The 17,721-nt window shown below is 42.9% G+C and overlaps 1 non-coding gene across 1 annotated transcript; it reads right to left on the reverse strand.

The window, feature by feature from the left end:
- Positions 1-16,126: 16,126 nt before the first annotated feature.
- Positions 16,127-16,201, reverse strand: Trnat-ugu (transfer RNA threonine (anticodon UGU)). Its single transcript has one exon. It is a non-coding gene; the product is annotated as a tRNA-Thr (tRNA).
- Between the last annotated feature and the right edge of the window lie 1,520 nt (positions 16,202-17,721).

Raw genomic sequence — 17,721 nt, forward strand, 5'->3', positions numbered from 1 at the left:
TTCTTACTCCATCACGTCATCAGACTACTCGTACCCCTCATATAGGCCATCAGCACACTCTCTCCATCTACCCACTCTGTTCTCTGCATTATCAGTGGAGTTCCCACTGAACTCTTAATGTTACCTCCCTCGTTTTTAATTTCACCGAAGGTTGTTTTGACTTTTCTATGTTGAATCCGTCCGTTGAAAGATAATTTCTTTTTCGTATTCTTTACCGTTTTCATGCAGCCATTTTTCCTTTGATTGCCTGCGCTTCCTATTTATTTGTTCCTAAGTGACTTTATATCTGTACTCATTAATCTCGCTACATATTTTTGTTCTTTCGTCCATCAGCTGAGGTATTTCATCTGTTATACATGGTTTCTTCGCAGTTGCCTTCCTTTTTCCTACGGTTTTATTTCCAACTTCTGTGATTGCCCTCTGTAGAAATGTCCACTTCTCTTCAAATGTCCTGCCTGCTGAGCTATTTAGAATCGCAGTGTGTATAGTCTCAGAGAACTTCAAGCTTACCTTCTCCTTCTTTAATTCTTCCGTATCCCACTTCTTTGCGCACTGATTCTTCCTGACTACTCTCTTAAACTTCAGCATACTCTTCATCACTACTAAATTGTGATCTGTGTCTCTAATTGTTCCTGCGTACGCCTTACAATCCAACATCTGATACATAAATCTCTGCTTGGCCATTTAATGTAATGGAAATCTTCCCGTATCTCCCGGCCGTTTCCAAGTATACCTCCTGTGGTGTCACCGCCAGACACCACACTTGCTAGGTGGTAGCTTAAATCGGCCGCGGTCCATTAGTACATGTCGGACCCGCGTGTCGCCACTGGCAGTGATCGCAGACCGAGCGCCACCACACGGCAGGTCTCGAGAGACTTACGAGCACTCGCCCCAGTTGTACGACGACTTTGCTAGCGACTACACTGACGAAGCCTTTCTCTCATTTGCCGAGAGACAGTTAGAATAGCCTTCAGCTAAGTCCATGGCTACGACCTAGCAAGGCTCCATTAGCCTTAGATAGCTTGTATCTAAAGAGTCTCACTTGTATCGCCACAATCTCCAGATGTCTCATCAAGAACGATGTATACAAAGGATGGATTAAAGTTAAGTATTCCCGAAGCTACGTACTTTTCTTTATAGCATTCATTACGTATCCTGTTTCAGACCTCACTCCATCCTTCGTGAGTTAGCGCGTGCATCTTGGCCGCCTCTTTCAATTAGTGTGCGTAGTGTTGGCAAGTGTGCCGACACTACACCTCTTGTTCCTGTGATTCGCTGTTACTAACCGATATTTATTGCTGAACTCAAGTAGTCTTTCGACTCTTTCGTTTTTAGTACCAAAATCATATTTTCCCGTAACCCTTTCTTCAAATCCCGCCCTTGCAACCGCATTCCAGTCCCCCATGACTATTAAATTTTCATCTCCCTTTACGTACTAAATTACCCGTATAATATCCTCATATACTTTCTCAATCTCTTCATTCTCTGTTTGCGATGTTGGCAAGTTTGCGTGAACTATTGTTGTCGGTGTAGGTTTGCTGTCAATTCTTATGAGAACAACCCTATTACTGAACTATTCACAGTAATTCATTGTCTGTCCTACCTTTCTATTCATAAAGAATCCTACTCCCATTATACCATTTTCTGCAGACGTCGATATTGTCCTCTATTTGTCTGACCAGAAATCCTTGCCTTCCTTCCATTTCACTTCAATGGCTCCCACAATATCTAGATTGAGCCTTAGCATTTCCCTTCTCAGATTATCTAACTTCCCTACGACATTCAAACTTATGATATTCCAGTTGCCTGTCGACTAAGCACTTGAGATGCTGTGCTCACCACTGGATACCTCCAGTCCCGCCCGCTTTTGCCATTAGCAGAAAGTATTGTGGTTGCACGGTAGGCAATATGTGGGGCATCGAATGACGTAAACATCATTGGCCTTTTGCGACCTCAAGCTCAAGAGTTTCCTTGTCAGTGTTTTTATTTCTCCTCTCTTAATTTTTGTCCCGTTTCCAAATTCCTCCTTGGTTTCCTTTACTGCTTGGTCAATGTACAGATTAAATAACATGCGGTATAGCCGTCAAACCTGTTTCTTACGTGGACTTCGACCCTTATAACTGCAGTCGGGTTTCGATAAAAGCTGTAGAAAATCTCTAGCTCCCTGTGTTTTATCCCTGTTATCATCAGAATTTTTTTCTCTAAATCTGTAAGTCCTATAAAAGCAGATTGACAGTTCTTTAACACATAGGGCCAGTACAGCCCCGCGTGTTGCTACATTTTGCTGGAGTTTTACTAGTTACAAAGAGTGAAAAATTGAAAGTGCAACAGGATGCAAGTATTCACTTTTCCTTGCCAATTTTAGAGGCCCCCTCATCTATATCTGTACTCCCTTAGTAATGCGGGGCGGAGGGTACTCTTGATCCTCTCCTTTCTATTCCCTTCACGAATGAAGCGTGAAAAAAATGCACCGTATGAGCCGTAATACCTTTAATTTTGTCGCCGTGGTCGTTTCGCGGGACAAATGCGGGTGTAGTGTATGTTACTTCACTCTTCTTGGAAGGTAAGCTCAAGAAATTTCAACAGCAAACCTGTCCAGGACACAGAACGCCTTTCTTGCCAGTGTCTGGCACTGGAGTTTGTTGGGCGTCGTCGTAATGCTCCCACGCGGAGTAAACAACCCAGCGAGGTGGCGCAGTGATCAGCACTGTGAACTCACATTCGGGAGGACAACAGCCCAAACCCGCGTCCGGCCATTTATGTTTTCCGTAATTTTCCTAAACCGCTTTAGCCAAATTGCCGGATGTTTGCTTTTGAAGGGTACAACTGACTTCCTTTCCCATCCTAGAAACCTACCGAGTTTGTGATCCGTCTCTAAAAACGTCGATGTTGAAGGTATGTTAAACGCTATACTTCCTCCCGAATAAGCAAGCCCGGTACGGAAGTCACCGCCATTCGTTCGATAGTCTCTCTCTCTCTCTCTCTTTCTCATCACAAGTACAAATGTTGTGAGAGGTCCACTTGTACGTGGAGCTCTATTTTGTAATATAATTCATGAGAAATGACATGAAACAGTTTTCATATGTAGAAGAGAATGCGTCTTTGACACCACTGAACCAAAGACGTTTACTGAGTGGCAGAATCGATTATAAGTAGCAGCGATCGTAGCGCAGTAGCAGTTGCTGTTGCACTCTGTTATAAGTAGGATTTAAGACTTAAAGCTAGTGGCTAGCTGTGAGAATTTAGTTGTTGGTCTGTGGACGCAGCATAATACAGTTTTTACAAAATTAATTGATGAATGATATTGTTCGTCGGTTCTAGTCGCTTCTGTCCGGAACCGCGCGAATGCTACGGTCGCAGGTTCGAATCTTGCCTCGGGCATGGATGTGTGTCATGCCCTTAGGTTAGTTAGGTTCAAGTAGTTCTAAGTTCTAGGGGACTGATGACCTCAGATGTGAAGTTCCATAGTGCTCAGAGCCATTTGAACCATTTTTTGATATTGTTTGTGCTCAAACAGAGCCAGTAAATGTTAGGTCGTAGTTATTTCCATAAAGTTGTAAAGTGTGTTTTATTAATTTGTGAGGGTATAAGATTATCAAGAATTGAAGTGATACTGATCGTTTATAAATATTGGCCATTGTCCATCACAATTATAGAAGAGTAATGAATTTATACTGTAACTCAAAGGGAAAGCAACAGGAACAAATTTGTAAGGTAATGAAAATACTGACCTTCTAATGTAGGAACCAAGTACTTTCCATCTGATATAATGTACAAGTTGATTAGGATATACGATTTGTAATATTTTGTGTGCTTTAACAGAGAACTTAAATTTTGGAATCTATTTTGTGAACTGATGTCAGACTTTTTCTCATGTAACAATCGAAGTGTTTTTAATTACGACGGTAAGAGAAAACTATAGAACAGTTGAGAAGTTCACTGATTTTGAAGTTAATGTAAAATGTTTCATATCAGATTCTGTGAAGGTGAAACTTTATTTTGAATACAATTTTCAAACTTAAGAATTCGGTCTTAGCATATCCCCTTATCAGTATCTCATCCTCTTCCATGTCGTGTTTATTTAAATCCAATGAATATTTCTTAATTTTATCCATTGTTTTTCAGTGTTTCGTCCGCGACTGTTTTATTTTCGTAAAATGAAGAACAAATCGCCTTCAGTCACAAGTTGCGTTTATTTATTGCACTATGCATTTCGAGCCCTGGAGGCTCATCTTCAGGTGTTTTTTAGTGATTTACATCAGGTTTTTTAGCTGTTTGCCTGTTGATATTACGTTTTTGTGTTACAACATGGTATATTGTAGATATAAGTTAAACAGCGTTAGTAATATGAAACTAACTTACAGTGTAACATTGTATGATGTCTGCTTCTGTTGTGCAGTTGGTATAGACAATACACATCTTTAATTTAGCAGGACATACTGGGATATATACATAGTCACACACTTTTTCGCACATTGTAGTAGCAGAAGTTAAACATGCCAAAAACTGCATGAACGAGAATCTTTTGTTACAATATAATTCTGACACGGTCACTGAACCTTAGCAGCTATGTTCAAAGTTTTAATTTTATTAATGTTTTATGTCACTACACAGTTGTAACAGGCCAAATAATGTTATTCTAATGAAAATATTTGCACTAACAAGGGGAGGCCGCCAATTATGAAATTCAGATTCGATTTATACTGCGCATAATAAAAGCTCATGGCCAGAGGTGTAATGTGGCAAAGCACCAAGATGCACTTCTCAGCCGTTGTCGAGAAAATCGACAGTTCATAGAAACCGTTGCGGTGAAATACTCTCTACGATGTATAACTTCCTATAGCGTCGTGGCGCAGCGGTAAGTGCTTGGGTTTGTAAATCTAAGGTCGCCGGATCGAATCTGGCGTCATGCAATTTTGTTTTAGTATTTGTTTTTTGTAATTCATATATATATATATATATATATATATATATATATATATATATATATATATCATGGGGTCTCTAATTCGAACGTTTGACTTACACTATACGTATTCGTTTCGGAATATCGTTTCTACGTCTTCCGTTAACTACACGTGTAAACATTATGAAGACAATTAATAACATTTGTGAAATACAACTTTGTTTGCAGAAAACATAATCATGTTCGAAGTCGCCAGTTTTTCCACGACAAACGACTTTCAGCAACTTATTATATGCATAATTGTTGCAACTGATTGCCGTGAATTTATATATATATATATATATATATATATATATATATATATATATATATATTAATTACAAATAACAAATACTAAAAAAAAAGTTACATGGTGCGAGAGAATCGATCTGGTGACCTTCGGATTACGAACCCGAGCGCTTACCGCTGCGCCACGACGCTGTAGGAAGTTACAAATTGTGGAGAGTATTTCACCTCAACGGTTTCTTTTAACTGCCGATTTTCTCGACAACGGCTGAGAAGTGCATCTTGGTGCTTTGCCACATTACACCTCTGGCTATGAGCTTTTATTATGCGCAATATGAATCGAATCTGAATTTCACAATTGGCGGCCTCCCCTTGTAAGAATTCAAAGGACTTTTCACTTGATTGCCATGCAAGTTGGGAACTGTATGTGGTCTTGCTTTTAGTTTTCTCTGCTACTTGCCTGGTTGGCCTGTTGAGAGGCGAGCACCGGAGGACGCGGCACACTGCATTTCCGGGGGGCGGGGGCGGTGGGTGAGGGGGTGGGGAGGGGGGGAGAGGGGAGGACTGCACTTCCGCGAATACTGAGAGGGTCATACATCAGTGGACTTGAGCGCCTGGCAGGACGACTGACGTCGGTTGAGTTTTGCCTACTGTATGCAGGGCGGAACCACTGGCGAGCTCTCTACCATTCCAGCGCGTCTGGAACGAAGACTGCTGACGCTAACTGACTGCAGTGTCCTCATGATTCTGAGAATACTTGTGTACCGTGCCCTGCTGGGTGCGACTGTCTGGCACCGCATGGCCGGTGGTCTAGGCATGTTGTATTCGTAACCTGTCAAACGGCAAGTTCAGTGCCCTCAGCTGAATAGCACAGGCATGAATGGTCAACTAAAACTGAGGCCAGTTGACGTCAAAGCCCTGCCCGAAACTGGAGGGAACGGTCGCTATTGGCGCGAATGGTGTTCTGACAAGGGAACCTCCCCATCGCACCCCCCTCAGAATTAGTTATAAGTTGGTACAGCGGATAGGCCTTGAAAAACTGAACACAGATCAATGGAGAAAACAAGAAGAAGTTGTGTGGAACTACGAAAAAATAAGCAAAATATACAAATGTGTAGTCCATGTGTAACATAGGCAACATCCAGGTGGGTATGAACGCATGCGCGCCGTGGTCCCGTGGTTAGCGTGTGCAGCTGCGGAACGAGAGGTCCTTGGTTCAAGTCTTCCCTCGGGAAAAAATTTTAATTTTTTATTTTCAGACAATTATCAAAGTTTAGGCACTCACATATAATCAACTTCACTCTCCAAAATTCCAGGACATGTTCAGATTTGCTTGGACATATGCAGGATTTGACGGTCTGCACACGGAAAAATTTGAAAACGTTAAAAACATATGTTTTGACAGAGCACAGGGAAAACTGTGCGACTGTGAAACTGTTGCATTCATTTGTTGCAGTTAATGTGACAAACTCTTATGTTTTCACACTTTTTTGGGAGTGATTATCACATCCACAAGAAAACCTAAATTGGGCAAGGTAGAAGAATCTTTTTACCCATTCACCAAGTGTACAAGTTAGGTGGGTCGACAACATATTCCTGTCATGTGACGCACATGCCGTCACCAGTGTCGTATAGAATATATCAGACGTGTTTTCCTGTGGAGGAATCGGTTGACCTATGACCTTGCAATCAAATGTTTTCGGTTTACATTGGACAGGCACGTCCTTTCGGCTACTAATCGCACGGTTTTGCGGTGCGGTCGCAAAACACAGACACTAAACTTATTACACTGAACAGAGACGTCAATGAACGAACGGACAGATCATAACTTTGCAAAAATAAAGAAAGTAAACTTTTTACTCTAGGGAAGATTTGAACCAAGAACCTCTCGTTCCGCAGTTGCTCACGCTAACCACGGGACCACGGCGCTCCTGAACTCGGACTCTCCTAGATGTTGCCTATCTTGCACGTGGACTACTCAGTTTGTATATTTTGCTTAGTTTTTTCATAGTTCCACACAACTTCTTCCTGTTTTCTCGATTGATATGTGTTTAGTTTGTCAAGGCCTATCCACTGTGCCAACTTATAACTAAATCTGAGGGGGGTGCGATGGGGAGGTTCCCTTGTGAGAGAGAGTGGGGGAATTGTGGAATCAGCATTTTTCGAGGGTAGTGGGGCGTTGAGTAACGTTGGCTTCACTCTTGTACTGAGCGGGTACACGGTGATCGGGATCTGATCTTCGTCGGAGTCGGACGGTCTTGCGACTTAGTCGCACTTTTTCGGCAGAAGTTAGAATACTCGGGCAGCCTTCGAGGCCAGGGGTTGAAAGAGAGTTGCTGCAAAGCAGAAGTCGGCGCCTGCATCATCAGAATGCTGCCTACCGACGACGTCCAGCAGCTTTCAGGACTGGTAAGGTATTCTGTGGCTCCGGCATTGTAGGACCTACCATTTTTATACTGAAGTCTTGAGCAGCATGCGCTCTCGCTTTGCTACAAGTCCACCTTGCTTGTTTCTGCGTGGGATCCCATTTGAACTCTCACTATTAATCGCGATACAGCAATATAGTTGGGGGAGTAATATTTGATTCATTAGGACCTCCAATCATTATTGTCAATCTATTGCATCACAAAGAGTAGGAGCCCCTTGTTCTCGAGCCAATCTTATTCTCATAATAGTTCTGTATGACCTACCCTTTAGACTACAATTTCTATTGACAATCAAGTACCTTTGTGTTCTGACTTATAATAAATCACATTGTAATATTTAATAGCAAATCATTTCACAAATATATGTAGAATCCCATTTCTTGTCGTTTATTATGATAATATTCCCTTTTTCGTTACTGAGTAGATAATGATTTTTATGAAATTAATGTGAGTGTGTACTCCTCATTTTAACAACTAGCAGGGTCCAACATCAGTTCCTTCAGTTACCGTTGTGCACATAATCAATTAGATAGTAGTTAAGGAGGAGGCCGAGTGCATGTCCAGTTCTCATGCAAAATTCGCCAGAATTAAAGAGGTACAAACTTTTCTCTACCCCGGAACCTAGCACAGTAACTTTTATCAGCAGATTTATTTTTAACATGAAAGCCTTTCGTACATCAGTTACGAACTGTCAACTGATGAACGAAGGAATCGAGTTTTTGAAAAGAAGTCTACCGATACCGGTTTCTGATTGGTCCCTTTTTCGATTGCATATGACGGTTGGAGTCTTCCTACAGGTCGGGCAGTGGGCCTGAAGATGTACTGAAACGCCGAAACTGGTCGCGATAACAAAATAAATATTGGAAATTCAGATGACTGAAAGTGTTTTTGATTTGACATTTTATATTGAACAAGCATAGTCTATCAACCATCTTGTATAAAGATGAACTTACAGACAGTTGGTAAGTGACGCAGACCAATTAATATTATTTCAGAATCGAGCCACTTCATTCGTAGATAATCACATGTCCTCAAGAGAGTCACAGCGAATCTCAGTCTGGCATCTGCCGTCCCTACTGTTTGTTTTATATGATAATTCCACTTAGCTCGCTATGGATGGTTTCTCCTACGTATTTTGTGTAGCTCCCAGTGATTCGTCGCCAACAGTGTAATCCAACTGTAGTGGATCTCTCCGCCATTTCTTGCAGAATACGTTGATTTTATTTAAGTTCAGCTTCAAGTGCGAGGCCATACATGAAGGGTCGCTTCTCTGCAGGTCTCTCTGCACTTAACTACGGTATTTTGACAGCCCACCGCTGTTATATACAAGATCTACGTCCACAGACAGCCTCTTGGAAACTCTGTGAGACTTCAGCCTGCGCCAGGCCATCCTTTCACATTTTTGTTACCACTGATACAGTGATTTGGATACGTTTCTTGCCTATCAACTTCATTCTCCCCTTCGATTCAGACGATATTTGCTTTCCTTGCTCACATTATTTTCGCACATAATTGTATGAGTGGTCAGAGGCAGCAGTGCAGTTTTATTTCAACTATATTCTGATACTTGGGAACAAGACATTACTTAAATTTACAATACATTCCGTACCTTGTTGCCTTTAGCTCACAGGAACCACCACCACCGAGTAATATTCAGCCTTTGCCACGGGCCAGACACCCTTACGGCAGCTCAGAAACACAATTCATCGCAGCGGCAGGAGTAAACACCAATCGGCCCTGAGGTGTTGGCATAAGTGCCAACACCGTGTTTCTTGAGGAGGCCGAAATGCACGCTGTTAAGCTCACGCAGGCTGGCGTGAGGTCTGGAAAATGACAAGGAATTATAGTAGCGAAAAATAGTACATAGCTTCTGGAATACTTAACTTTAATTCATAATTGTAGAACATCGCTCTTGATGATACAGGCTTTATAAGATAACCAGCAAAAGATAAATGGCGCCTTGCTAGGTCGTAGCAAATGACTTAGCTGAAGGCTATGCTAACTATCGTCTCGGCAAATGAGAGCGTAATGGTCAGTGTAGCTTCGCTAGCGAAGTCGGCTGTACAACTGGGGCGAGTGCCAGGACGTCTCTCTAGACCTGCCGTATGGTGGCGCTCGGTCTGCTATCACTGACAGTGGCGACACGCGGCTCCGGCGTATACTAATGGACCGCGGCCGATTTAAAGGCTACCACCTAGCAAGTGTGGTGTCTGGCGGTGACACCACAGGCCCCTGCCAGCCTAGGCCGGGTCTGGGTCAGGACAAAACCGTTCTGATGGACGGTAGGTTTGATCGTCCAGTTCAGGCAATACGAAACGGAAGGCTTAGGAATATGGAGAGAGGTGGAAGCGTCTTAAGCTCCTAACCTGCCACAGAGAGTCTGGGCGGCCACTGGTTCAAAGCACCTAGACAGCCCTCTGTACTTAATACAATGCCGCAACTGCGCCTGAGAAAACTTCCACTACAGTTTTCCGTGTGGAAGGGTAGTACGAAAAATACCTAAATTGACAATAACTTCCTTGCTGTGAGAACGTGGTTTCGGGCCTTTGTCGGACATAAAAGCACGTTTATGATTGGCTTTCTGGTATCTAAATTGTTGGTGGGAGACAGCCTCTCATTGGAGGGACACTTAGGCGTTTTCGCTGGTTAGCCAAATACAGTGCTCCGAGCGGAGACAGCGAGGTTTGGAGGGGAGAGACTTTGGGAAGGAGGCAGGCTCTGTGAGACTTCGCTCTGGACGCTACTCACAGGACCGCCGCGATTTCGATAAGCAGATTTAGATTTCGACCTTAGGACAGATCGCTGAAGTTTGATTTTTGCTGTTCTCGGAACTCGGATAAATTTCTGGCGATTGCGTCTGGGAACATGAGTGCATCCCGTGGCCGCAGCCGCAACTGTCTGCTTCGCGCTAGCTAACAGTAGCACAGCGTGTGGCGACACCTCGTAGATTCACTGCAGACGCAGCAAGCACGCGATGACAGGAATTCCAGCTGCTTGAAGCTACAGAGTTTCGTTTCTATGACTTAGTGTTCGTTAATCTCTTTCCGTAACATGCGCTTCACGCAACTGTTTTCGTACGTCCTTCAGCTCCTGTCATGCTACATTTTATTTAAGTATGACTCATATATCGACTTTGGAATGATGACTAATTACTTTGAGATTATGCTAGATATGATCATTTGCTTCTAATTTTCATAGTGGTTTTGTGTTTTCTTGAATATTTTGGAGATACCACGGCTGAATTAAATTGCTGGGTCTGAAAGTAACTGAACATTAATTCAGCCAGTATTGTACAACAATATTTTCGTAGCGACCCTCGTCTGTTTCTTCGAAATAATTTTTTCGTTGATTTTTGTTATTACTCAATATCAGAAAAGTATAATGGTCATGTGTTATTCATGGATCAATAAAAGTATGTTATTAACAGATCAAAGTCTATGATTCAGGTATTAACATCGGTGTTACATTAAGTTGTCCATACCCTCCAGCGATAAACACTTAAGTGAGGCCCCTTGATGATTTCACGATTTAAATTAACGTTTCCTGATAATCACTCTCAGTTGTACCACGTTCTGATCTGCGACCGTAGTATTGACAACTGAATTTATTTGACTATTACGGAGCTTCGTTGCAAGTTGCCGGTGGTATTTCAGAATACGGCCGTCTTCTGCAAGTTTATCCACAACATAGTTGAAATAAACTACAAATACTAGCGGACGTGTAACTCACTCTTGGAGTGCTCCTGAAATTGACTTCAAGCCGCCTACACACTAGGCCAACAAAGTCCAACAAACGACAGCCTCTCGTTCTCACAGTACGTGTGGGTTGAGGCCAAAGGATTCGGCCACGTAGAATCGCAACTATCTGTGATAACTGACAGCCATACCGGTCGATGTAGTGGCAGAAGAGGATTCATCAGTGGTCGCATGCGCGGCACTTGCTTTATTGCATGAAGCTGACCGTCGGAAGAAAAAGGAGAAGACGCTCGTGGTCGACCTTTATTTTAAAAGCTGGGGTGGAGTGTGGTGGGACTTTTCAGTGTCTGGCCGTAATGCTGTATTGGAATCTCGGCTATTTCATAATTTTTTCCGGATGAAACCTCCAGATTTCGAATTGTTATGGAATTGTGTAGGCCCTAAAATTCCCAAATTTAAACCTTCTGTTTAGCAGAGCTGTACCTGCTACAGAAAGATTCGTGGTCGCTCTGAGATATTCAGCTGCTGGAGATTCATATTCCAAGTTAATGTACACTTCGAAAATATCAAATCTGCTCTCCTGCGAGATTGTACCTGAAGTTTGTTTTCCATTACCTATGTGTTCACTGTTTTTATAGCTATAATTTTTTTCACTGCCGTTTATCCTGCAGGAAGCCCAATTGCTAATAGCAAACATTGTTGATCTGTAGATTTCATCAGCGCCACTACCAGATTTATTTGTTTCTCTTTGTCGTTCTCTACGGAAAACTGCCAATAAAAGCTCCGTGTTCTTCTTTACATCGAGCACATTACTTTCCATCAGCTTACTTTTTTTCCGTCCAAGTGTCTAATATTTTCACTTTGTTTCTCTAATTGTAGTTCGTAGCCTCCAGTTCACGATAAAGTCCTATCAGCATTAATGCTGTCTCCGTATTCAACTCGATACTCCAGTATTTCTAAACACAAGAAATCCACACCAACAGACACAGTAAAAACCGCTACTGAACCAACGTAGATTCGATCCGCCACTATACTCCGTTCGTAATAAGAATAAACCTTATGTAAACATTACACTAAGTGTTGTTCCGCATTTGCTGAATTTTGTTTCACGTGGAGCAGAAGCCAATCTGTCTCGAATATAGTTTTATGCTTTGCGTTGCGACTTTATCGACTCAGCGATAGTACAGGACAACAACTTTACTGGCGCCATTAACATGGAAAACACTGACCAGCCACCTGGTCCAACTAACCTGCCGTGATATGAACAGATGTAGTAATGACGTAAATCTCATTTAATTTTTGAATAGAAGGAAAAAATGGTAAAACTAGGCGATACGCCTCTTAAGTGATCTGAAGGAAAACATGTTCTCAATCTTAGGTAAAAAACGTGTGTAAATTCCTAAGAGACCAAACTGCTGAGGTCATCGGTCCCTAGACTCACACACTACTTAAACTAACTTAATGCTTAAGACAACACTTACACCCATGCCCGAGGGAGGACTGGAATGTCCGGCGTGAGGGGCCGCAGGATTAGAGACATGGCGCCTTTGACCGCACGGTCACTACGCGCGGCAATCTTAGGTAACATAGTAATGTAATTAAAAACGAGAGTGATGAAAATTTGTGACTTTAACAAGGGAAATTTTTCTGCATGAGCTATGTGTGGCGTAAAATTGCACTGCTGGGGCCGGCCGGAGTGGCCGAGAGGTTCTAGCCGCTACAGTCTGGAACCGCACGGCCGCTACGGTCGCAGGTTCGAACCCTGCCTCGGGCATGGATGTGTGTGCTGTCCTTAGGTTAGTTAGGTTTAAGTAATTCTAAGTTCTAGCTGACTGATGACCTCAGCAATGAAGTCCTATAGTGCTCAGAGCCATTTGAACCATTTGTTTTGCACTGCTGGGATTTCACCATGTAGTCAAATATTGAAGTCACTAAAGGCATTACAGTCAGTCGTCTTATAATCCCTGAAGTTCTTCCATATTGGACTCCGAGGAAACCGGTACATTTCAGTACTGCTAGGCCGATAACGAGGCGATCAACAACAAAATTCCAAGCCACCAAAAAGTCCACGTTTCCTTCTCCTCCTCTTTTATGACGTGCTGTCCTGCATTTCGCCATTGTTCGGCTGTGACGTCTTACATTAGTTCCAGTAAGTTTGGCAGCTTAAAAGTCTCGTTATTCTCGCGACAAATCCCTTAACTTGGCTCCAGATCAATTCTATTGGGTTCACATTGCATTGTTATGGTGACAACTGTAAAAATACAGCATTTGTACAGTGTGCTCGACACCGCGAAAATTGTTTTCAGTGTTTCTACGACGCTTATCACTCTTGCTTGTGTGAGACCACATCTGTCCTGTAAAACAGTGGGCATATTAAAAGAAGAGTATTTGATTTTTCATTTACCTCCAAAAAATTTAATTGTGTTATGTTTTCTTAACTTCAAGATCTGTAACAATCTTTTATAATATATCGATAAGTGAGAATGTGTATTTGCAATGAAAACCACAATTGTGCGTGTGATACGTAATTACAAACCAGAGGACGTGAATTTTTCTTGAAAAAATGATGGTTAAGTATGGGTTAATTACCACATATTGATAAATTTCATACTTAAATGATTTAGGTATTGAAACGGAACAAAGAAATTACAGATTATAGCGGGTTTCGAACCGCAGCCAACCAGCCCCTTTGGTTACCTCGAGAAGTCGCTACCTACTACGCCACAATTACAATTACAACTATGTTCCTTCCATTTAGTACATCATGTTTTTTAACAAACGTCAAAGCTCATTTTTCTCTGTAAAGTTGTAAAAAACTTTAAGAACTACTTGTTTCTAGCGTTTAACGGTATTCCGGGCACGTGTTTCACTACGAAACAGGAAGCATTTCCGCGGTACCTGCGTATGAACAGTGAGACAATCAGAGCAGAAGTAGCGCTTACAGAGACTGTGACTCTACACGATTTTTGAACCAAAAATTACATAGCCAAAGTACCGGGTGATCAGAAAGTCAGTATAAATTTGAAAACTGAATAAATCACGGAATAATGTAGATAGAGAGGTACAAATTGACACACATGCTTGGAATGACATGGGGTTTTATTAGAACCAAAAAAATACACAAGTTCAAAAAATGTCCGACAGATGGCGCTTCATCTGATCAGAATAGCAATAATTAGCATAACAAAGTAAGACACAGCAAAGAAGATGTTCTTTACAGGAAATGCTCAATACGTCCACTATCATTCCTCAACAATAGCTGCAGTCGAGGAATAATGTTGTGAACAGTACTGTAAAGCATGTCCGGAGCTACGGTGAGGCATTGGCGTCGGATGTTGCCTTTCAGCATCCCAAGAGATGTTGGTCGATCACGATACACTTGCGACTTCAGGCAACCCCAAAGCCAATAATCGCACGGACTGAGGTCTGGAGGACCCGGGAGGCCAAGCATGACGAAAGTGGCGGCTGAGCACACGATCATCACCAAACGACGCGCGCAAGAGATCTTTCACGCGTCTAGCAATACTTTGTCTTTTTTTATTGGTTCTAATAAAACCCCATGTCATTCCAAGCATGTGTGTAAATTTTTACCTCTCTATCTACATTATTCCGTGGTTTATTAAGTTTTCAAATTTATACTGACTTTTTGATCACCCGGTATGATTAAGAAAAACGTTTATGGCTGCCTTAAAGTTTCATTTACAGTGACACAGTAATAAAACGTCTAATACATAAGTTGGACCTACTTTCAAGAGCGGAACACCATCAGTGACCGAGAGCTACGGCTGCTGACACATTAACTGCGTTTGTGTTTGTTTACATCAGGTTTATTCTTATGATAAACACAGTACAGGAAATGGGACCCAAAGCCAACCCGCCATGACAGCTTTGATGTTACCGCCAACAGACCGAACTGAAACCAAGGCCAACCGCTTCGTTGGCTCCCATTTACAGCCCGCATACACTAATCAAATCTCGGCAGACGAAATCATTGGTCTTCGTTCGCTGTCTTTCATTGGCCTAATACGTACGTTCGTTTAGCCTATATTTGTCAGTTTTGCATCATTAAGAACGATGTGCTGAGTTCCATCCGCAAAGATGTCCCCAATCACTCAGTGAGCTCGTATTTCGTTCTCTAGACGACAGTACGGATCCGTACCGAATGCCTACCGGAAGCAAAGCGGGAGTCCGCAGCGAGCAACCACTGTGCGGCAGCTCGCCCTCCCGCCGCCCAGTCGCGTCGCCCATTCATCGCTTACCGCCCATTCTGGCCGCCCAGCTGCGTAATCACCCACGGGGCGACGCGCGCCGTATTTTTAAACCGGGCCCCCAGGCGCGTTATGCAAGCGGAAGCCCTGCTGGTACACTCGCCGGCGTCACGCGGGTTTACGTGACGCGCCAGACCTCCGCAGCTGTCGCCAGAAATACCGGCTGCGCCGCTGGCGATAGCTCCAAGCACCCAGTCCACCGCGTGACTGCACACGTCAACGGCCGAAGAATGCGTTACGACTGCGGTTCGATAAGAGCGCGCCAGAGGAAGCCGGCCGCATATGTCACGTCTCTTTTCCGTCACTAGGAAAGATACATCCTTACAAATTTCATGAATGAAATAAAGATATGTCTCTACATCTCCTGACCTTCCGAAATTTTGACAGCGATATATGATAGTTATATATGACGGTAGTATCTGTTCCCGAAAGAACACATACCGTAGATGACCGTGCAGCTTTGCTAGAAATGAAATGATAGTTAAATAGACACCCTAGCTGCAAACAGGCGTTGATATATTTCACTGGGGACATGTTGAAAATGTGTGCCCCGACCGGGACTCGAACCCGGGATCTCCTGCTTACATGGCAGACGCTCTATCCATCTGAGCCACCGAGGGCACAGAGGATAGTGCGTCTGCAGGGACTTATCCCTTGCACGCTCCCCGTGAGATCCACATTCCCAACATGTCCACACCACTACATTCGTAGTGCGCCTAATAGATGTTTGCCCAGCATACTCATTACTCGTGGCAGATTAATCTACCAAGTCCCGTACGAGTTCGGGCATAGCGTGTGCGTTCACACAAGAAGGTCAATGGCCGGGAAGCCATATTTTAACTATATATGACGGTAGTATCTGTTCCCGAAAGAACACATACCGTGGATGACCATGCAGCTTTGCTAGAAATGAAATGATAATTAAATAGACACCCTAGCTGCAAACAGGCGTTGATATATTTCATATATATGATAATGACTGGACACGGGGGATATTTGGAAACCGCTGAGCGTCGGAGTAAAACAAATAAGTTATGCATATGGTGTGTTTGAAAATAAAAAAGTGCCATATTCGTCCTTCTGCGTCTACATGTGTACTCCGTGAGCCCCTGATGGCTTGCGGCTGAGGATACCTTGTATACAACCACAGTCTAACATATACAACATGCTTAAATATGAAGTGTCACTACCCAGGAGGTATGAGGCAGGCGAAATACCCTCAGACTTCAAGAAGAATATAATGATTCCAATTCCAAAGAAAGCAGGTGTTGACAGCTGTGGGAATTACCGAACTACCATTTTAATAAGTCACGGTGGAAAAACTAGTATCAGCCAACTTCGAGGAAGATCAGTTTGGATTCCTTAGAACTGTTCGAACAAGCGAGGAAATACTGACCCTACGACGTATCTTAGAAGCTAGGTTAAGGAAAGGTAAACCTACGTTTACAGCAATTGTAGACTTAGAGAAGGCTTTTGACGGTGTCGACTGGAATACTCTCTTTCAAATACGAGGAACGAAAGGCTATTTACATGTGTACTGAAAGCAGATAACAGTTAAAAGAGTCTAGGGGCCCGAAAGGGAAGCAGTGGTTGAGAAGTGAGTGAGACAGAGTTGTAGCCTGTCCTCGATGTTATTAAAATCTGTGAATTCTTAAGGGAGCAAACTGCTGAGGTCATCGGTCCCTAGACTTACACACTACTTAAAGTAACTTATGCTGAGAACAACACACACACCCATACCCGAGGGAGGACTCGAACCTCCGGCGGGAGGGGCCCCGCAGTCCGTGACATGGCGCCTCAAACCGCGCGGCCACTCCGCGCGTCTATTTTATTCAATCTGTATATTGAGCAAGCAGTAAAGGAAACAAAAGAAAAATTTGAAGTAGGAATTAAAATCGTGGGAGAAGAACCCTGAGTTTTGCCGATGACATTGTAATTCGGTGAGAGATAGCAAAGGACTTGGAAGAACAGTTGAACGGAATGGACAGTGTCTTCAGTTGAACGGAATGGACAGTGTCTTGGAAGGAGGATATAAGATGAATATAAACAAAAGCGAAACGAGGATAGTGGAATGTAGTCGAACTAAATCAGGTGACGCTGGGGAATTAGATTAGGAAATAAGACACTTATAGAAATAGATG

Source organism: Schistocerca nitens, chromosome 7, assembly GCF_023898315.1.
Source record: "Schistocerca nitens isolate TAMUIC-IGC-003100 chromosome 7, iqSchNite1.1, whole genome shotgun sequence".
NCBI lineage: Eukaryota > Metazoa > Arthropoda > Insecta > Orthoptera > Acrididae > Schistocerca > Schistocerca nitens.